Here is a 23,244-nt window from a genome sequence, read left to right on the forward strand (position 1 = left end):
AGAGACTTCACACAGGAGCCCTGGGAGAAGAGTCAGAGAGGCAGCTCGTTGTGAAGGAGGCTGACAACGGTGTAAGAATTGGAGAGGGCTGGAAAAAAACCACAAAAGCACTGTGAGAAAAGAGGGCAATGCTGCTCAGAAGAGCTGAAAAGTTAAAGCCAAGTGCATTTAAGAGCACCACACATTAGGAGAGTGATGGAGTGACAGTGAATTTGAGACTCTCAGAATGAGGAGTAATTGCCTTTCAAGAAATATGCGACCTTTAAAAAAAAAAATCCATTGATGAACACTTTCCAATGAGCTCTAAAAAATAAGCAACTCTTTTCAAGCTTTTAAATGACTTGCAAAGCAGCCTAGATTATTTTTACTGCAATGTCCTCTCCCTCCTTTCCTGGGCTGAAAGTCCTCCTTCTCAGGTCCTGCTGCGTGACGTGATGGGAGCCTGCCCACAGGGTCTGCTGAGACTGGTGGCCTCCGAAAGTCCTCCCTGCGCAGCCTCTGCCCTGGGGTACACAGGAATCAACTTTCACCAGCTCAAACGCTTCTCCAGTAATTAAAGAGAAAACAAATGATGCTCAGAGGCGTCACTTAGAGCTCCGCAGAGCTAACACTTTAATATTGCTGAGCTCTCCCCTGATTTCACTCTAATTTTTACAGCCCAGCCCTGCAGTTTTACATTTCCAAAAGCTATTCTGTGACCAGCTCCCAAGCATCTCACACCTGACCAGGAGATTCAAACCGTCTATATTTCCTCCTCAGCAACTCTCAAGTCATTCAGGGAATATACACTAACCTTGCTGACAAGATCTACTTTGGGCCACGTTGTTTTTCACCCACCACCTTGCTCTAATAACAATTTTCAAAAGCTGTCAACATCATCGATCTTCCAGACTGAATGTTCTTGTCTATTATGTGTGTTGGATTACTTGTGCCACAATTAAGTCTTTATTTAGCTGCAGGCAGCTTACCTCCATGGCAGTGTGTCATTTGCTTCCTAGCAGAGTGGTAATCTAATCAAATAATGGTGTAGGTCTAAAAAATACATATGTACATTTAAAAAAAATAAAAAGACTCCAGCAGTGTCTTGTAAGATGGACACACTCCGCATGGTGAACTATCACTCTGGTAGGATAATTGGTTTGGTTTGATCAAAACTGCATGCTCTTACAGAACTGAGCATCTGGCAGTACTCACAGCTCAGCATTAAAAAAGAAGATTGTCTTTGTCAAATCTGTCATGAAAACTGAAAAAGGAGAGACTGGACTGTACTGAGCAAAAATGAAGGGTTGTCCTCTAAATACAAAAGACTGTGTGCCTTATTTATCCTGGTGCTACACATTTAGTCTCTACTGTAAGTTCCCTACGTTCTCTTTTGATGTCTTCTATTAAAGAGAAGGAAAGCTGCTAGCAAAGACATCCCACAGAAGTCCTATCCATTTCTTCCTGCCTCTTTAGAAAGGCCACGGTGACCTGAGCACTGTTACATCATGCAGGCAATGAAAAATGAAATAATGCTACCTCCACCATTAATTGGAAAATGCATATCGTTTTATTGCCACCTAGTAAAATGACTCTTGAGGTCTACAGCTGACACACTCCAGGATTGCAGATAGGAAAGGAGGCAGAGACCACGGCAATTAGCTGCCCTGATGGCCTCATCTCACAGCCGCACTGCTTCTGAGCACCGGGTCCTGCTTGGGCTGCAGCACCTCTTCCAGAAAATCACCCCACCTTGGTGGAAATCCTGGAAGCAGACAGCTCGCCACTGCCCTGTGCCAGTTGTTTCTAAAGCCAGCTGCACTCCCTGTGACCAGCGTGCCAAGCAGCAAGATTTTACTGATTATTCATTATGTCTCCCAGACTCTCTGCACCTGGATCCTTTGTGGTGATACTTGAACGCTCCTGCCATTTGAGAAGATCCATGTCGGATTTGACGGACATTTGTAAAAGATGCTATGTTTTGATGTGCAGAACAAAACCAAATTTGGTCTAGAATCCTGCCATCTGGTGACTCCAAATAATTCTTGCATATGGCTAAAAAGGCTTGCATCTTTCACTTTGCTTTGCTGTATAACTTAACCACTTGTCATTTATCTGCCCTTCCACAGTCCTTTGCTCTGTGTATTACAAAGCTTTTTGAATAAAAAAGGGACCTTTCAGCTGAACACAGCACTTTTGTCTCTGTTTTACAAGCAAAAATAAGATGACGCACAAGGGCAAGAGATGGCCAAAATCACTCAGCATGCCAGAAAAAAGGATGTGATCCAGCTCTCTGAATCTCCTGCATCCACCTTGAAACAACACTACCACCAGCCCACTAACAGGCTTGTTTTGTTTTTATAAGGTAAACTTCTACTCTGTTAAAATCAAGAGAGGGAGAAAAAATCAGCCAGTGTCTTCATGACATTATACAGAAGATGCATCATCGTCTTGACAAACATAGCTTTGTGCCCCATTGCTCTGTGCAGTACCATAGAAACGGACTTAGAAAAGAGCTGGCTTGACCCCTGTCCCAGCCTCCCTCCACGCCCTGGGGCATTCACAGTGCCATTTGGGATGTCTCTTCGCCACAGATACCAGGCCACCGCCTGCCTCCTTCTTGCCAGTACTACAACAGCCCCAGCTTACAAACACGGTGCTTTGGGTGACTAACGGGATACCCAGGGAAAATTCCAGCTCAAGCCCACCCTGCCCCCTAGAACAGCCTCAGACATGCAGCCTGGCCATCTTTACATGCCTCTCTTGCAAGGTGGGAAAATAAAAATTCCTCCCTGAAGAGACTCTGACATCACCTGCTTTTAAAAGAAAAAAGAGATTTCCATGCAGCCAGAACCCGATTTGCTGATAAAACAGCCAACCCGACAGCCAACCTGCAGGTATTGAAACAGGGGGCTCAGCTCTGCCCCCCAGCCTGACGCTGCGGCTGGAGCAGAGGCAGCCTGCCCAAGCACCCTTCCTGCGCCGCTGCGGTGGGAGCGGGTCCCAAACCCAGGTCTGCCAGGCGAGAGCCCTCGCTCCAAGCCACTCTCTGCTTTCTCTGGCATGCGTCAGATGGAGACAATCTGTTGTCCCAGCCCACCTGAAAACAGCACACCTCCTGATTTCAGCCCTGGAAACAAGAGGAAAATCCAGCGCAGAGGCTGAGCCAGAATCGTCCAGTGATGCAAACAAGATTTGATTAAGATTCAGATCACGTAATTCACGCAGCACGTGCTCTTCTGCAGCTAGATCAAGGGCCAGCTCTACAGCTAGCAGTTCCTCCCACTGCCTTCAGGGCAACTAAGATAGTTACACCCCCTGAGGATACATGCCATGATTTTTTTATTTGCAAAGTCCAGCATGTGCCACAATGATGTGAGCAGCATGGCACAGGATGGTCTCTGCAGCAGAGATGTCAGACAGTCTCAGGCCTTTTCACAAACGGGGGAAAACACCATCCTAGACAGTGACAGTCACTTTGAAAGCAACCCAAACCATTCCTGCTTCTTCCCTTGTCTGTCCAGTGGGTGGGAAGGAAGGAGGAGAGGAGAGAGTTACAGCTCTCCAGGGCACGTGAAATTGTATGCTCTTCTTTCCTTCTTCTCTCCCTCTTCTTGGAAGGGTCTTGGAGTGTGACTTGCACACATATACACTGCAAACATATATGCAAACATATACACTGAAGGTGTCCAGCTTGTTATCCTGCAAGGAAACTAATGTTATTAGCAAAGAGGTTGTTAAACAACAAAACCATCTTTTGGAAGCCTCCTTTCATGCTCAGCTCAATTTGCTAACGCTTTCATTCCTAGCGAAGAGCTTGTGCAAACAGAGACTGCCGCTGATGGAGGAGGAGAGAAACTGAGCTAAACTGCACTTTCTGCTGCTGTCACTAAGAATCAAAAAACAAAAGTAGAGTAAAAATAACAGGCTGGCCTCAATGCACTATCCTTGAGATCCTTGGATGAAAAAGGAAGTATTATTACCGGCATCATTATTACCTTCCTGTTATTTCCTTACAGAGCTGAAGCACACGGCACCTGAATGGCACCAGCCCCCCTGAGTCAGCGTCCCAAACCCTGAAGTCCCAACTGAGCTCTGCCCCAGGTCCTTCTCAGCCCTTCATTGCCTTCCAGATGCTCTGCTTGGATCCAGTGCCAGCACTGCAGAGAAGAATAGCAGGCAGCTCTGCATCTCACAGCATGTGTCCATGCAAAGGCAAAGAGCTTGTGAGCTCAAACACCCACGCTTCCCCGGGCTGCCCAGCTTCAGACCGCCCATATGTTGAGACAAGGTTGGAGAATGGGTGGGAAGCGTGAGCTCCAACAGACGGACGCACGTTCAACTATCCTGAAGGATGGAAAGTCTGTGGCTCTGAGGTTTTGGTCCCAGTCCCGTACTGGGTGTAGCTGTGAAAGCAAAACAATGTTCCCTAAAGTAGGCATGATTAGGCTTTCTCCATAAACGTTATTTATGGAGGGCAGGGCCGTGTGAGTGAAAAGCTGGGGAGAATTTCCATTCTGCCTGAATGACTCGCAAGCCATAGATTAGGTGAAGTTTAGTGACTGGGAATCCTGCCCAGACTCAGTCTTAGCGAAGGAATTAGCAGACTGGTTTAATGGATCAATCTTTGAACTCCACCCCACAATGTAACGGCAGAGATGTGAAATTTGGAGGTGGCTATGTATGTCTCACAGAGATTTCCTACAGATTTGTGTCCGACTTGCGCACCCCCATGCGAAAAAACAAGCTACCTCGCCCTGCCCACGGCAACCTGGCAGAATATCATAACAGAGTAATCCAACATGTGAAAAATCCTGCTTCCTAAATCTCTACCATTTTCTCACTCCAAGAAGTATATTTTTGCAATTATCACGCTGCCGTGTAGAGCAGCTAAACAAGGACGCAAGTTCAGTTTTGTCTCAGTTCACTGCTTGATAGCTGTAGCAATTTATATATATATATATATATATATATATATTACAGTGTTCCCAAATGGTTTCTCCTGAGGGGGCAGGCAATAGTTGGTGCATACTCTTTGCTTTAGGTGGATTTTTTTTCACTATTTGCAGAAAACAATAATACAGAACAGACAAAAAAATGAAATTAAGAAAATAGGGAAAAACAGCAATCGTTCTGGATGGGATGAAAGCAAGCCATTGATCCAATATGCTCTGCCATTTGATACACAAAATGCACCCTCTGAGCGTAGCCTGAGACCTCTCAACAAAGCTCCGATGCCCCGGTGCACTGGATGATTACCCAAAGCTTGTGTCAGTCTGTGGGAATGGATCTACCAACCCGGATGGCTTTGGTTCAGCCTTTAGTCAGGCATGTAGATGACTGAAAATTTGAAAAAAAAATATTCACACAAAAGAAAGGGTGCGAAAGGCAAGAGGGGGAGGAATGTTTCTTGCACTAACATTTCTGAGTAACCATTTCTGCTGCAGTTCCCACTAAAGCCGGGGCAGTGAGAGCTGGTTTAGGGAAGCCTCTCCTCGGGGTGGCACTGAAGCATGTTTGTTCACTTGTAATTGAGCATGTCCTTAAATATGTCCGTTAATTAGGGACAAAATGCTTAAAGCCGTTTGGATCCTACAGCTGCCTGGGGTGTTGTATGGAGGGGGAGTGAAAATTTCAAACAAGTCCACGTGCAGCTGAGCTCCATCTTATGGTGACTTATCATGGGAAAATCTTGGAGAAAACGTGAACAGCAGCTGAGATAAAGTGCCTTTGATCCTCCTGGAGACCAACAGAGCATGCAGCGAATATGGCTGTGGCCTGCTGCAGCCAGCTCCCACCAATGTCTATTGAGGAAGCCAACACTGGTATCACCTATGTCACCCTGGAGACTTGGAGAGAGATTTACCAATTTGTGGTAATAAATTTACTGCCACTGGGTGCCTGTACTTCTGACACCAACTCTGTGGTCACCATAGTGTAAAACACCGGACATAAGAAGGCAGGCACCACAATTGTCATTTAGGGACCACACTCTACAAGCAGCAAAACCCCTAAAAAATGACTTTAAGCACCATGGAGGTGGCCCTTAGGTACCACCTGCACTGAGCATCTTGCTCACGGTGCTCTACCGCTGGGCTCCAGGGAAGCTGGGGCCCCTGTGACCCCAGATCCAAGGGTGTTGCTGGAGCTGCCCAGGCTCCCAGGGCACAGAGCATCTCACTGATCTACCCAACAAAAAAATCTGATTTTGAAAATGAGCCCTGTGGTGTTGTGTTTAATGCAGGAGTGATATCCAGCGACAGACCACCTGAGAAAAGCTGTGGAGGTGAAGGGAAATTATAGTCCTTCATTTACACAATTTTCTTGCAGTTGATTAGCGCGGGGGCAGAGGAAAGCAAAGACGAATGCTCTCTCTCTCTCCCCCACGCACCCGCCCCGATCACCCCTAGCTCGTTATGAACTGCATCCTCGCAAGCGCTGCTTAAGCAAAATTGTGTTCCCATGGTTACACCGAGGATTTTCTGCCGAGGGCCGCACGTGATGCGAGCGGCGAGGGTGACTCGGCTGATATGTTAAACACGAAGCGGAGTCCCCTTCCAGACCCAAGGATGCACCGGCTGCGTGCTAGCAGCGTGCACCCCCGGGGAGCTGACCTCTCCGGTGCGCTCGGGGCGGTGAATCGCTGCGGGGGCCGGGCAGGGCTCGTGTATTTTGAGCGACCATTTCCACGGTGTGGGTAAGGGCGTATCTTCCCCCGTGACACCACAGGCTTCACCTGCAGGTTGCTCTGGCCGCGACACCAAGCACCCTCTGCTCACTCCTTCCAGGGTGGCTGCAGCCCCGATTTTAAACTGAGACGCAGTGAGAGAACAGAGAACGTATGTCCCTCAAAAAAAAATCCACCCCCAAAAAAGCAGCCAGAGCTGACGCTGTGGGTTATGGTACGTACCAAGCACCCTGGTGGGCCTAGCAAATTCAATAATGTGAGAAATGCAAGCAGGGCAGGCGTCTTGCCAAATGACAAAGAGATACTGTCTGTTATGAAACACGAGCAGGAATCCAAGTCGAGACCGGAGAAGGATATCGCTGGTTCATGTCACCGCTGCTGGAAGGAGGGAGGAATTTCAAGTCCCACGTGAAAGGTGGTTCCTCAGAACGGTGGGGCAGCACACAACGCTGCCCACCAAGCAATGCCCAGTGAGGGAGCAACGCAGCCCATGTGATTCCCTGCTCCTAAAGCCAGGATGTGTTCACATGGAATATATTCTGCATGTTGAACTACTTCAGAAATTATTATTTTCCTATAAAAGTGGGAATAACATGTTTATATAAAAATAATCTGGAGTTTTGCTTTTCCTGGGTATTTTTGGCAAGAATAATAGTAATAATCAGAAATAGGGCTGGAAAGAAATTCAAGGAATTACTTAGTCCATCATTCTTCCCAAAGCAGACCCAACCCTACGTACATACTTCTTGTCAAATGTCCCCACATGTTTTTAAGGGTCTCCAGTGGTGGATATGCATGATGGTCCACAGAAAATCTATTCCATTCTTTTTTTAAATTCAAGTTCATCTTTTTTGAAAGGCTTTTGTATCACACTGGTCACCAAACCGCTATTATATACAGAAGGAGTCCTCCTACTACTGGAACATTAAAACTTTCTCCAATGTCATCTGGTGGCAGGCAGTGTGGGAAACGGCTTGTATTCACTGCATACTAAGTCTTGTTTCTCAGCCTTCACTCTTCCTGACAGAAAAGCTACTGAGAGCCTGCTCTGGGAATGATAATTAGTCTGTTGATTAATCATCAATGCTCAATGATATGGTGTCATTCCTCGTGCTTTTGGGTTTGGAGAGAGCTGTCCCCCTCAGCAGAAAGAAGCTCGGGGTGGTGCTACATCAGCTGACACCTGGAGGAAGGCTCCAGACACAGGCAGGTCTGCAGGTATGCTGTGAGACCATCACCCACCCATGCTGGCTCTCACCAAAACCAGGGCAGAACCACCAGCCCACTGCTCTGCACCGTGAGCCCGCAGTCCTCACTTGGCTCTACCCCTCATGCCAATAAAACATTTCAACATTTCCAGGGCAATTTTGTTGGTTTCCACCCCCTTGAAAGCACTGCCTTTGTTAATACAAGTTGTGAATTTATTTCATTTTCTCCAGGAGCTCCCACACCATCAAGATCAAATTTAAGGTGTTAATTAAATGGAATGTATAACACTTTACAGCCCAACAGACAACAATTTGGGCTAATGGCAATGGCTGGAGGTGGGTTACAGCCGTGGGCAGGGAAGGCTCCGATTGCCCCCTGTTGGCCTTCCGCTAACCAATATTCCTGTTTTCCGATATATTCTCCCACTCCCTGGCTTTCAATAATTATTTGAATACACCTCACTGACAGCACATATTCAATTTAAAGGCTTTACTTGTCAGCTTATACATGCTTATCTGCAAAAATAATTCTCCATGTTTACCGTTTTCAGTTCCTCAGCCTCCCAGATGTCTTTAAGTTCAACTTTATTTTGCTATCGTCTTAATTCAACAGCTGCAGAGGAAGACACAGCAACTTCCAGGTTAACTAGTTGATGGGTTTTAGCCAAACATCACTACCTGTTCATGGTTGACCATAAACCCATTTGAGGCGACAGCGAATGTGCCAGGTCAGAGTCTCTGCACGACGACAACCTGTCTGCAGCAAAATCCAACTGCAGATACCTATTAGAAAAATCCCAGAGTACCCCAAAAGTGCCCCTGCACTGCCCTGGTCTGTCCACCTTTTACGCCAACATAAAAATTTATTTTAAAATAATTTTTTGTTCAGGAATTCTCACATAATAGTGGATAACAGAGTTTTCCTGATAACTGGAGGGCTTCTGTTTCCTATAAGCTTGTATTAAAAATTGAGCTGATTGATCAGATGGAATAAGATCTCTTCTAGGTATGAACTGTCCAAAAACAGCATCAGATTTTCCAGACTGACTTACCATCAGTCTGAATATTTTTCATGACAGTTGGAGCTGTTCATAAGGAATTTGGTATCTGATACTGGAAATGCAGACCTTGTTCATTAATTTGGACAAGATATATAGATGGTGACGTCTTATTTTGGCCACTCTTATTGAAAAAGTTTCCAATGTGCGTATTTATATTTAAAAGTTCAAAACATCTTTCTACACACATTCTTTGCCACTGACCTCTAATTCCCTGGTTATGCAAAAGTCTTTGCAAACAAACTGCTCTGTTATAATCTCCTCAGAACAAAATACAAGATGGGTGCAAACACCAGCGAAGCCGATCCAGGGTTTTATTTACTTATTTACAGATAACTTGTTGAGGGATTCTCCCTGCTTCAGTTAACAGCTGTTTTGCTTTTTCTGCGGCAAAATCATCAATCCACCTCAGTTTCTGTCGTGGTGGAATGGAAAACCCAGCAGTGAAATGGGGGATAAAGTCAAGCGAATGCATTAAAGTAGTGCACACTGTTTGCTGCCTAAAGCTACACAGTCCAGCCCGTATTTCAAATAAACATTCAGTTTTAGTTCAGTTTGTAAGTATGAACAGCTATACTGCTGTACTAAAATTAAATGATAAGTGTTGAAATAATTTCCATCAGTGTCCAGACCCAGCACCTTTTTATCCTTATAGTCAGTCCCTCACCACATCATCATACTCCTGTGTCCCACATGGAACAGAACAGGTTAATTTTTCCAAGGCTGAATCATCACAGAATTCATCTATAATAGCCCATGCAGAATAAAAAGCTAGAGATGCATTTAAATACCCCAAAGTAATTTGGTTAGTCAATGAACCACAGTATCTTCTCCCCACTCACCGGTTCACTTGGCACCCATCACTTTTATTTTGTATCAGATACCCATTGCCTGGAGCGATAACAGATATGTGATCCAAAGAAAGGAGCATCCCATTGCATTGCTGGCACACAGCATAACACTGTCATTATGCAGCATTGCGGTGCAAGCCAAAATACCCGGTTTTAATGTGTTCCCTGCAAAGAAACAATGGTACCCACAACCCTGCTACATAATCTCAGCAAGTTATTAAAACTGGTAACACTCTTGATTGGGCTTCATCCTGAGTGAGCTAACATGGGTTGGTCTTAGTTTTAAACACCTAATTCCACAGATACAGATTATGCTGACACCATTTTTCTTTTCTTGCAGAATAACATTTTTAAAGTTGAAATCAAGTTTTCAGAGTTTCACAGCACAGAAACTGAGCGCACAGTCCTTACTCCTGAAAATGCATACTGTAAAGCTGACAGTTTAAGAAGAGGTGAAAATTGGATAAATTACTTGGAAAGAGGGCACAAATGTAACAGAACACCTTTTCACTTGCAGCCGTGGGCACCAAATGTACCCAGGGAACTCTGTTTCCTTTACTGCTGTGGCCACAGCTCTTTCCTATGGCTCCAAGCTGAATTACGTTTCCCTCACATCTCCTTCCAGCAGCTGCCTCGCTATTCTCTGCTCATCCTCACCCTGAGCCTGTTCTCTTGAGACGAGGTGTTTAGTGCACTGCACAGCAAGAACATAGCACGGCATAATGGTTAAATATCTACAAATATTTCTACCGTATTTTTCTTAGCAAAAACTTGCAGTCTGCCTGACACTCGCTTACTCCAAGGTATGGCGACCCTATCCCACCACTGTGTCCCTTCTGGCACGTGCCATCCAGGGAGCCCCAGCAGACGGCAATTAATTTTATTCCACCATATACTCCAGGAACACAGATGCTCAGAGGCATTTGGAGCAATCCAGCACCAAAACTCTGTTCAAAGGGAATTACCTGTCTCTGAACAAAGGCTGAAGTCACGGAGTCTTACAGCTTGCTTAAGTCCCTCCACCCAGAAAATCTTTAAATCCAGCATTACTGTGCCAAGCCTATCACTGAGGAGTTAAAGCCTGCTCACAGGTAGCTCTAGGCAGTTAAAGCTGCCGTGCAGAGTCACGGGCCCTGCACCTAATTATACATATAGGATTTCTCCTTTGTTTAGGTGTTTCTGTAACCTACTGGTCAGGGTGAGTCCTGCGAAAGGATTCAAATGATGCTTTGGGGGTAAAGCACAGAGCGACCATGGTGGATGCCCAGACAAACCACCCTGGGAAGGACAGAGCAAGAGGCTGCAATAGCAAAGTTGCTTTTTGGGGCTATTGCACTTGCAACACAGTGGGGACGGCCACCAAGGTGAAATCAGTCCTTATGGTGGAGGTCCTGCGGGGTGCGTGGAAGGTGACCAAATGGCCTTTGCTTCTCTTTCAGGACCTCTAGCACTTTCAGGTGAAAGGGAAAAAACCAGCAAGATCACAGCTTATTTCTCCAACGTGAGGAGAATATAAGGAAACCAGAGATGACTTAGCAAAAAATGCTCATACAAATAGTCAGTGGGGGCTGCCCTGGGATCCTGCAGCAACCTGGTGTCTCAGCAGGCACACCAAGTGCTAATCTTGTGCTGCAAACCTCCAAGCAATAAAACCAGCCAGTGCTCCAGCACTATATATATGTATATATATATATATATCAAAGCTGAGGTTCAGGGTTTCAGCTTTCATTCAGACACGTCCAAACTGTTTTGGTTTGCTGATTCCTGGCTTACCCAACAGGTAAAGTTTAAAGGTTAAGTGAAACAGCAACAAAATCAAAGCCAAGGAGGATTCTCATTCATTTTTGAACAGGGTGAGGGAGCACTGGTTTGCACCAGCTCTCTGGAAGGGGAATAATTGTAAATAAACAGCCTCCACACCTTCCTCCCACACGTGCAGGCAAACACACTCTAAGCCGCTATCTTATTTTATTCAGCTCCAACAGCTCCCAGTATTAAAGATAATTAACCCTTTTTATTATTATTTTCAAGATATGGCATGCTTAAATTTTGCTCTTTATATCCTTATACCCTGAGGCTTCTCGCTCAGGCCAATTAACCACGTAGGACAGGGAGGGAAGCAGGAAAGAAGAGCTATCATTACAGAATTATACTTGGTCAGCCCATTGCATGGGGACACGTGGGCTAAACTGGGGGACCAACGCTGCACCTTCAATGTGTGCAGAACCAGCACCAACACAGTGTCCTCCTGCAGACAGCAGCCACTTGTGAGCACCTGACCAACCTCCTATGGACTCGGGCACCAACATATTTATCCCTACTGAGCACTGAACACTTCTGTTAATGTAACATTCATTTGAACCCTAAAATCCCCGTTCCTGACAATCAACATTGCCTATTTAGGTTACTTTAGCCCAAAATAAGCCCTATGGCAATGACCAGTTCTGGGGAATAAAGCAAGCATAACTGTTTTCCACCTAAGCTCAGCAGAAACTGCATCTCAGCATTTGATCTCTGTCTTCATCACTGGTATTGTTCGGGGAGCGGGGAACACACAGGCAATGCAGATTTAGGAACTATCAGGGGGGTTTAAAGATATAAAAGCCTGATATAGGCTCAGAGATTTTCCATACAGAACTACTATTCAGGCTCCCAAAAGAAGATATACATGTATGTATGTATATACATATATGCAAACGCATATATATGTATATATACACATAAAAACGTACCATGGGCAGGGTACCTGGACACCACTGCACAGCAAAAATAAGTTATTCCAGCAGCCCTGGTGAAGGCTCCAGAAGGCTCCAGCTTTGCAGAGCTGGCAGACGGGTCTGAGCTCATGGCAGCTCCTCTGGCTGCGGCAGCGGGCATGAGAGGGGGCTGTGTCAAGCTCCCACAGCCCTCTCCCCTGCAAGAGAGAAGCGAACAGCTGCAAACCTCTGGAAAACTCTCCTCCGAGGCCCTGGGCGCACCCTGGAGCTGGCAACTCCCTGGCCATCCAAACCAGTGCTCCTGCACAGGGCCTGACCCAGAAACAGCATCGCCGGCCGACAAGCTGCGAATTTCCCTGCACCACACAGCTGTCCTTTTGGAGCAGAGAATTTCAGTTTCTATCCCATGTGGGTGTTTTTTTCCACTTCTGCAGCCACAGCAAGGACACTGACTTGGCTGCAGCGCTGCGGTGTGTGAGTGAGCACGGCCAGGAGCTGGGACGGGGCTGGGGACTAGAAAGTGCTGAGCCAGGGTTTCACCCCCTCGCTGCCACGCGCTGCTGGGGCCAGCCTCTCCACAGGCTAGGGGAAACGCTCGGCTGCTCTTAAGAAACAGCGTCCGAAAATGGGTTTGTTCCACAGTGAAATTATGACAGCCTTGACCTGCTTTGCAGTCATCCCGGCTCTCTGCCAGGCTGGTGAATCAAGTGATGCTTAACTGCCAAATCCACCAAACATCAAAGGAAATGAAGCTGTTCCCATGGGACTCGTTTTGCTCTCTGGCCACAGAAATGTTGCATCAGAGCTTCCCTGTGAAAAGCCAGGCAGCAAGGTGCAGCGGGATCCCCGGCAGCTCCTCGGTGGGGCTGGCCACCTCAGCCAAACAGGGCTTTATCTTCTCCGTGGTACAAACCAACGTGTCTCAAAATGATTGTGAAACATCCCTTGCAAACATAATAATGAATAAAAGGAGAGGTAAAAATAGCTAAGGAAAGGAAAAAGGTAGTAAAAGAATTAGGGCCTTTTGCGAATGGTTTGTATTTCCAAAGAAATTCCTTACTGGCTGCCAGCTGTCTGAGCCCTGAAACTTGGCATAACTACAACAGACACTGAATTTGATACAGACATTTGGTTCCCCATATTAATCATGTAGAGTAGAAATGGAATACATCACTTATGTGTTTGCCTCATCAGCTAAGGCTTTATCCCCATTAGACTTAATGGAAACCTTCCCTTGACTTTCCTTGCGGCCAAGATTTCAGCTCCAGAGCACACCTCCAAGGAGGGGGAGGAAACCCCCATGCACCTGTATCCCACCACCTCTCAGAGAAATTCAGACAGTGCAGGCTTATCTCTTGCATAGTCGGGACTGAAGTGGGCTGCTCTTTTATCTTTTGCAGAGGAAAGAAACCCCAAAAGATCAAAGGAAAAGAACATCAGAATCAATGAGCTGCCTGTGCCGGAGGGAAGAGCAAGTGGGTAGAGGGAGACCTGGGGAGCTAAGGAGCTGAGGGACAGCTGGTGCAGCCTGGGCAGTCAGGACACCCCTCTCCGGGGCAGCATTTGCTGGACTGGATTGTGTCAAGTGAAGCAAAATGGTCCCATGTGACCTTAAAAGACATTAAAATGTCAATGCACATCTTTGTGGTACAGCGAGAAAGCTTTGAAGTTCCACCAGACCTGCCCATGGTGCAAAAGGCAGGAGGGGAAGGAGAGGTGATTCATTGCAGTATCTCTCCTTTCTCCTTCAAACACCAAACACCCACACAATTACTCTAAAACCATAACACTTCGGGGGGTTAGTATTATAATACGTGCCTTATGCCAGTATTGTTCTAGAAATGCCTTTTTCTTTCTTTCAGCTACTCCCACAGGGCAGTAAGCACAATACATGTGCATGCATCTGGTGTGCCACAGACATCACAAAATGAGTCAGGTCCTCAGCTGGTATTATTCAGCTTGGCTGTCCTGATGGTTTTAATTTTTTTTTTTTTTTTTTTTAATTTCTGTGCCTCCTTCCAAACATTCTCCCCTCTCACATTCTGTATGCAACAATAGCACCATAATACATAATTGTATCATAAGCATCTCTGCAGTCCCTCGCAAAAGAAAAATAGATTTGTCAGACGTTGCTGACAAAGCGGCTGTGTCTGGGTGGCATTTTGCTTAACAATTCCTGACATCAGATTCCAAATCGTGCCTTCACTTTCCTATATAAAATGAGCTTCTCCATCAATTCTGGTTATCTAATATACTAATCCTGGAAATATGCTTTTGAATATCTTTATGTTGGGAGTGGATTCTCGGGTTATTCATGGCTGATGCATGAATGCAACTCCCTTCCTCTGCCCTCACCAGTCTCCACATCACGTCATTCCCCCTGCACCACTGATCATTTTGTCCCGTTAGTGTTCCTACAGTTCACTTGCCTGCTGGATAGAAACCCTCTTCTGATTTCCAGAAGCGTAAAACTTTTGCTAGAACTATTAATTCCACATACAAAAGAGGGTATTTTGCTTAAATTTTTTGTCATTATTCTGGGGAGAAAAAGCAGTTACATTTTGTCCTCCGCCTATTTAAAAGGTCCACTGATGATCTAAGTGGTGGAGTTGGTTTCATGTTGCATTTCCGTACCTGGTGGTAGACATTACCTCGTTTTTCTGACTCAGAGACCTGCATACGGCTGTGCTGCTGCAAAGCCCTCATGTGATTTCCAAGTCTGCGTCAATCATACTGAACAAAACAATCTGATTCTTGCAAAATGTTATGTTTTGTTCCATTACAATGCAACCCAACACAAAAATTATCATACAAGTCAGACCAAGGGTCATTCTAGCTCAAATCCAGTGTCTTAACTGCAGCCCAGGAGAGAACAAAAGTACAAGGAAAGCTTGTTTGCCTCAACAGATCGTCCTCCCTTCCAAACATCTGCAATGCAAGGACTTTCTAGAGGTTATATGTGAAGTGTTAGCATCAAAAACACCCTGTACAAGTGGTGCCACATTTCAACTGCATGGAAAGTGTCTATTTCATTTGATGCTCTCCAGTTCCTGCATTAGGGGAAACAGTAAATGATTATTTGCTGCTCACCTTCTTTATACTGCTCCACAGCTTCCCTGCTACCAGAGTCTGCAAAGGAACGCCAGAAGAGCACTGACAGAGACAGTCTTACGACAAAGTTGCCATATAGCTTTATGACAAAGTCTTATGACAGAGTATCTCATGACAAAGTTGTGGTAACTACTTTCAGTGTGGCCATTTGTCACCCTCTAGAGGTGGCCGAGCAACAAAAGGATTGATGCAGCCCAGCCGCTGGACTCTCCCTCCACCTCCGGCTGTTGACAGCCAAGGATGCCAGGTTTGGTCTCCTGGTCCTGCCACCCATGTCATTGCAGGGCATTGTACACAAAGATCTGCTTTCCAGATTCCACACGACAAATACCTGAGAGACTTGAAACAGGCTATTCTTGAAACTCCCGCGAAACAAATCGGCCCTTACAACTACTCATTTATTTAAAGGGTTATCCATAAACAAATACCATAGTGCACACCCACCTTTTACCCCCACAACAACTGAACTCCCCTGGTAATCATAAAAACATTTGGTGGTTGCCTGTTAATCTGGAATGACAGATTCAATCTCTGTAAACAAATGCTGGATATGGGAAAAAAAAAGCTGAGTTATTAACTTTTTGCTATGTATCAATCTACCAGCAGTGTGACAAGTAGAAAGAGAGCTGAAAGTGTGGCTTGTTTTACATATAACTCTATAAAAATAGACCAAATTCTGCATGAGAAGGAGGAAACAAAATACTCTATTATCCACTTCTTACTTGTACTGTGGCGGTTTCTGAAAGCATACTCTACTGTGCTAGGTCCTCTATGAACACAGAAGGAAAAGATGTGCGCTAGCCCACATCACCAAGCTAAAGACTGCGGTACCGCTTGCTGTGGATGAGCATGGTCTTCCTGCCTACCATGCGGCCCCCTCCATTTGTACCAGCCAAATATCTTTCTCCTGTTTCTTGTACTTAATATAAAGGAAGAACCTAGACAAAGCCAAAGATGTTCCCATTCTTTGGCATCTCTTAGTCCTAACACAACAAACCCCTCTGCCTCCAAGGAAACCACAAGGTGAAGTGGACAGACTCAGCAGAGCTCCTGGCTTCTACCCCCAGCGGCCAGCCCTTCTGGTGCCAACGTGTGACGTGGTGTTGGTCCATGGCCTGGATCTGCAAAGCCTATGCCAGCAGGATCCAACTTACCAAGGAGCAAGACTCCCACAGAAACTTTTTCTCTGTCGGTACCTGTGTTATGCAGTGAGGTGCTTTCCATTATAATGCTTCCAACTCCTGTAAGAAGTGCCACCATGAGCTGGTACATGTTTCTTCCTTGCCTGTGACCATACATAGCCCTGTGGGGGAAAGAAGCTGGTGGCTGGGTGACAGCAGAGTCCTTCTCTTTGCACCACTTGGCTTTGTCTCACGGAAACCCCTCGTGCGTGGGAGGAGTACTGAAAAGCAACTTAGCAGAAAGGCATGAGGAAGCAGTGCAGGTGTTACCAGAGCAGTTTGCATAAGGTGACCATTGGATTATGCAAGCTGAGCTGAAATACTGGTCAGAGGCCAACCTGTCTGTCTCCTTGTCTTTCCTGATATTTCATCACAAGTTTTACTCTGCTAGACAAGACAGCCATGCAAACAGTTAGGACAGCCTTTGGAGTTGAGCAGAATTGCATAAATGTAATTCTCTCACATATATCTGTGCCTGTTTACACAAGAAGGGAGTCTGGTCCTATGGTTTCAAAAAAGCAGTCATCATCTGCTTCTGAAAAGATTATTGCTTTATTCTCATCATTCTGAGGGGTTACGTAAAAAACCCATCGGAAACCAGGGTAATGTGTTCTCTGCAAAACCTGCAATCCCTGCAACAGAAAAAATGTAACACATAGCTCCAGATCTCACTTTCTCTGGGTCACCTAGTGATAGTAGCTTCCTTAAATTCATTAGCACTACAGGCATTTCCACCAGTGAAGAACCTGGACCATTACTCCCATTTAAAGTGGCAGTAAAAGAAAAATGCATTTCCAGTAAAGCTTGTACCTCTATTCCCCTCTATTTACCCCATCAAAAGACACAGAAAAAAACCAAACCCTCTTAAACTTTCACATCTGAGAATTTGAAGACAAATATTTAGAAGGCACCAAGCATTTTTTCTAACGTACAAATTAGTAAGAGGACAGCTCCTGAACGCTGGCTGTTTTCTTGGGCACTTCCACCTGGCACATTTCACATCTTCAACCCTTCTGAAGTGACAGGATCTGCCTGTTCCTTCTGAAGGGAAGTTTTGAAGTGTTGGAGTGTGTGTTAGCTCTTCAGCTCTACAGGAATAAGTTTAATATTTCAGTTGCATATACTCCTTCCACCTCCACATTGTTGTTTGGGACTTGCTTCTAAAGCCCAGAAACATGACTTCAGTCAAACTCCTCTGGAAGGACTCACCCCACCCAGTCTGTCTGTCTGCGCAGAAGCCCATTTTGGCATCCGCAGATCTTTCAGAGAAAGCTCTTACAAAAGCTGCGTCTCTGCTGTGAACAGCGGACTGCTAGCGAGTTAAATACTTCCACTATTATGCTGCCTACTGCCTCCTTTAGACCAAGCGTGTCAAACATTTTTGACATTGTGTATTGAGAAATACTGACAATGCTTTGGATCTCTTGAATCTTGTCAAACCGTTGAGTTTGTCTTCAGCAGTGAACTGTGCACTTAGGTACTGCCACATCCAGACAGCCCTGCTGCTCACCAAGGCTAACTCTCACTCTTCGACACAGCTTTTCTCTGCTCAGCCTTTCCTAATAGAGGTAACACGTTTGCATGTATTTTATACTCACAATAATCAAAATGCTACAATTAGAATCTCAATTAGTAACATGATGAAAAAGTCAGAAAGAGAAGATACAGTAAAAACGGCACCTATCACAGGCAGTTGTAGGACATGCACTCTCTAATGAACTACTGCCCAAGATTTGTTTGGGATGATTAATAAGACATAATGACAGATGATGAATATCTTAAGAGCAACTCCATTCCTCCTACTTACTGTGTGAGTCTAACAGAGCTGACCTTTTCATAATGCCTAGTAATTTTCATATTACATCCTGAAAACACAGCTAAAATGAGCATGCTGAATCACAGTACGGGACCACAAGGGACACACCAAGCAGAGGAAAGGTGTTAGCAAAACGTGACAAATTAGTTATCCGCAACTTCACAGACTGAGGTTCAAGTCCAATTTGAGATTCTGAGTGATAGATGTTTGATGGATTCAGCTTAGCTACATCAGACAGACTGGCCTATAATCCACTTTATAACTGTCACACATTAGTTGATAATGCTTAGGAGAGGATTGGCAGGACAGAATGACACGATAACAGAATTACCTCCATCGCCTACCTTACGCGTATCGTTTATTGAACTCAGATCAGAACTAGTGAGTCAGCGTTCAGGACCTCATCACAACACAGTCTGTTCAGAAACCACATCTCTCAAACAAATGTTGCACAAATAACTTTTTTTTTTTTTTCCTGGCCTGCCCGGCTTTTAGAAAAGGTTGAAAATAAAAATTGTTTGGGGATGAAAAAATGTATGATTCACTTGGAGCTTCCTGAAAAAAGGAGGCAGGGCATACATTTCAAAACCCAAAATGTTCACTTCAAATAAAAAATTCAAAACTTCTTGTTTGACAAATATTGAAATGAAACATTTCAGTCATTCTGTCTTTTTTTTGTGACAGGTTGCTTGGCACTTTTCTTTCTTACTGAAATATTAGCTGAGGCTTATATCAATTTGCAAAATATATCGGTTAAGGCAATTTTTCATTTTTCATCCAAAATGATCTTAAAATTACAACTGTATTTCATGTTCTTTTACTCCATAGACATCCTATCTTTCCAGGAAGCACACAGAATTATCAGTGTTGAATGTGGACTGGCAATGATAGGCCAAAGATACACATATCTCTCTATCAACTTCTGTAGCCCCCAGGTTTAAGAGAAGGGAGTCACAGCTCCTTTCCTTGCACCCATGCAGAGTAACTCTTTGGATGGGCAACTTAAATTCGCAAATAGCAGTGCTCAATTCCAAGCAGTACAACTTGCCTTACTTGAAAAAGACACATAGCTGTAGCTAAGTGATACTGTGGTCAAGAGCAATCAATTGATCCGGTCTGTTTCCTTCAGCTTTGGGTTGCTGGATCTCTTCCTTCTCATCTCTCTGCTTAAGATCTTTGTGAGCATCATCTCTTTCACCCTGACTCCCTTCACTCTCCTTAGGTCCACAGCTGGGTTAAACGGGCAGACTGTCTCTGCAGAGGTGACCCTTCACTCGCTGCTTGGCGGGAACCGGACACAGGAAGAAGGACCGGTGGCAAAATGCTCAGCACCCGCGGGGCAGGGGTCTGCAAGGAGCAAAAAGAGTTTTCTGGAACTAATGTGATGTTCCTTAATCACAGTGTTAATCACAGCCACATGGCTCATTTCTTCCCCTGTTGCTCTCCTGGACTGCGCCTATTTAAATTGAGAGTTTGTCAAAGGATGGACTTTGTTCTGAGTTTGGCAGAAGTAAATGCAGAGTGGCCTTAATAAACCAGTGCCACAGAAGTCCACCTCACGTCCTTTGTGCACATCTGTGAAGTGCCAAGAATGCTTTTTGGTGTCATACAAAAATAATAAAGATAGATGTAGTTAATAAATAGGTAAGTACATTTTCAGCCCTCTGAGCTCCTCATTTTCTTTCAGCATAAGCCCATTTTTTACAGCTGACTGCTGTGATCTTCCAAGGGATGTGCTGATGTGGCTTGAACCAAGTTAATTTGCTTCCTTTTTCTTTTTTTCAGGATTGCAGATGTCATCAAAAATAAACAGTACAAAGAGGGGGGAGAAAGAATAGGCAAAGCAGAAACTGATTCAGAAACTAATTAAAATAAAGCATAGTTCTCAAAACCTCTTTAAATTATTCAGATGTCACAATCCAAGGAAAAGCTGTTCTTTTCTAAGCTTTCTGCTTTTTTTCCTTCCTCCTCCCTGCTGAAATAACTAGTCTAATTAAATGTTGAAGATATCTCCAAGTGAATTCAAGTCATCACAGACAGTGGTTTTGGAGGCATCCAGGGATCTCCAAGATATGGTAGTTTTGAAGAGCTGCTAGAAGTGGTGAAATTCAGGACTCAGGAATTGGGGACCTGGGGTTGGGGTTAAGAATTAAGGGGTTGGGGAGCTGGTGCAGCTGCCAATAGTTCCTGTCCTTGGACAAGGTTAAAACTGGGCACTGTACAATGAAGGGAGCTGCTCCAGCACATTTGGAGACTTGAGAATGAGTTATGGCTCAAGGATTCGCAGTCCCTTTCTCTCCACTTGCTGTGGGCACAGAGGACAGAGACGCAATTAATGGCTTCTGCTGCTGCACCACTCCAGCCCCTCTTTGTCTGTTTGTTTACAACAAAGAGCATCAGACAAAATGTGCAACCACCACTGTCATCATCTTACAATGAAGGTACCAAGCAGAGGGATGCTTGCTCCACTTCAAACTATGAAATTCAAACTGTTCTGTTGCCTCATTTGCAACAAATAACACAAATTCCAAATACAAACTACCAAGTACTATTTCAGATACATAAAATAACAGTAGATTAGTGAGCTCCTTAGGCTGAATTTTTAATCCGATAGGTGTTCCCACCAAGAAGACAGCTTTCCAAAGCTTTCTCTTCATTTCACATCTCCCCAGCAGGAAATGTAGCAACCCCGAGTGCAGCAGGACAGGTCAGCATTTACCCACCACGGCACAACTTGTCCTCCTGCCAGACCATGGGGATAGCTGAGCTCTGTGCCTTTTCCACCCCAAAGCGGGAACAAGGTCTCCAGTTTTGGGTGGTGAGAAGAGAAATATTCCTCTAGCATGACCTTTTCTCCCCATGTGAATATTTCAGGGAACCACCCAAGGAAACAGCTATTTCAGGCTGGTTGCGGGGACATTTGTGCTGGCTGAACATGCTAGCAATGCATTAAAAGACTGCAGCAGATCATAATTCTCGCTTAACCTACTTAATATCCCCAGCAATTATCACTGCTGCTGGTGCACGCCTTCCCTAACCTATAGAAAATACCCTAGCTCAGTTACTTTGCTGCTGCATCTCAGTTCCTGCAGTGCCAAGAAGTAACCTCCACCGTGGGGCTTCCCCCACCCTAGGAACCACTTCTTCTCACACCCGTAAGTGCTTTTCTTAATTTGTCCTCTGTGTTACCGATGTGCAGCCTTCCGTAAATCCTCCACCCATTTTTGCCTCCAAATCCAGCCTCTGCCCACAGGCCTTCAGCTTCGCTCGCTCGAGAGTGATTCTCAGAGCAATCGTCTCTCCTGCAGCTGTTAATCTGTCATTAGCGTGCCATAAGTCAACCAGATATACTGCACCATTACAAAACCTCAACAGAGTGGAAAAAATCATTTGCTTTACTGTCAACATAAAAACTTTTTATCTTCATTGACAGTTTTATTTAGAAAAATCTTGGCTATATATTAATTTGGCTGTAATCATAGCTCTCAGAAAGCAGTATCTGTACGTTAAAGTTTAGTGCAATAGCAGCTGCTAATTTTCTTTTTCCACTTTTTGGTTTTGTTTAACAGATATTTCTAAAGAAAGGATGTTTCTGGGGTTTTTCGTTGCAAAAAAGCCCATATTTCTGATAACACTGCAAACTGGCTAATTACCAACGGCTGCTAAAACCAGCTTCCTTCATCTTACAGTCAGCACTGAAATGAAAAGAGACATCTTTAAATCTTTATCTAGTAGGATACCTACAATTTACTTCCCAGAGAGCATGTTACACAGTTTAGTGCAATAGCATCCTGTCTTTGCTCTGTGAATATCCATCTCCTACCACTATAACAAAACCAATGACTTGGAGTGGAGTCAAAATGCAGGGGCTAGTGAAGTAGTTTTGTATCTCTAATTTCAGTGAGCAGGCTTGGTGTTGAGAAAGAAGGTAGCACTAATGGTCTGAGGACCTGTTTTCTGCAAAATAAGTGAAAGAAATGAAGGCATGATTGCTCTATCCATACTTTTGAGCTCATTCTGTCTTTTACCGTGGCAGCGTTAGCCAGGTTTTCCTGGTTCAAGCCTACATGAATTCATGCATGGGGAGAGTAGATAAAACAGCAGCTGAGGTTCTCTACTTGGCCAAAACCTACCTGCCTTCTATAAAATATTTCCTTTGGAAATGACAACGCTTCTACAGAGCTCATAACTTTCCAGCTCTGTGATTTTGTGAATCAAAGTTCATAAAAATCCGTAGGCCACATCCTTGCTGGTAGAAAATGGCTTGCAACAGGCCAGTACTTTGGTTCTCCGTCCTGCTAGCCACACCAAACAGCAATAAACACAGTGCCAATACTCTGGGAAAGCTGGCACAGAGACAGGGACATGGAGACATTCAGCAGTTTTGGGGGTAGTTCCCACCACATCAAGATCCATGTAAGACCCTAAAGTGTGTAAAACCAAACCCACTACACTCTTCCTTTAAAAGTTAAGCATGGCACAGGATTCTTGGTAACATTTGACAAAAGGCCCACCAGAGGCAGACTGTCAAATAAATAACATTTGTAAAAGATGTTCCAGAGGGATCGTGCTGGCTTTGACTAGACATGGACAGCAAGAATGACAGTTGGTTTGAACTTCTGCAGAATCTGTTTT

At 44.8% G+C, this 23,244-nt stretch overlaps 1 long non-coding RNA gene across 2 annotated transcripts in view; it reads right to left on the reverse strand.

Annotated features, from left to right (window-relative positions):
- LOC142413028 (uncharacterized) overlaps positions 1–15,655 on the reverse strand; it is a 69,824-nt gene extending 54,169 nt beyond the window's left edge. For both annotated transcript variants that reach the window (XR_012776668.1, XR_012776667.1), the window contains exon 1: positions 15,592–15,655. This is a non-coding gene — a long non-coding RNA (uncharacterized LOC142413028). The remainder of the gene's footprint in view (positions 1–15,591) is intronic.
- Positions 15,656–23,244: the final 7,589 nt, after the last annotated feature.

The sequence above is a fragment of the Mycteria americana genome, chromosome 7, assembly GCF_035582795.1.
Source record: "Mycteria americana isolate JAX WOST 10 ecotype Jacksonville Zoo and Gardens chromosome 7, USCA_MyAme_1.0, whole genome shotgun sequence".
In the NCBI taxonomy this organism is placed as follows: domain Eukaryota; kingdom Metazoa; phylum Chordata; class Aves; order Ciconiiformes; family Ciconiidae; genus Mycteria; species Mycteria americana.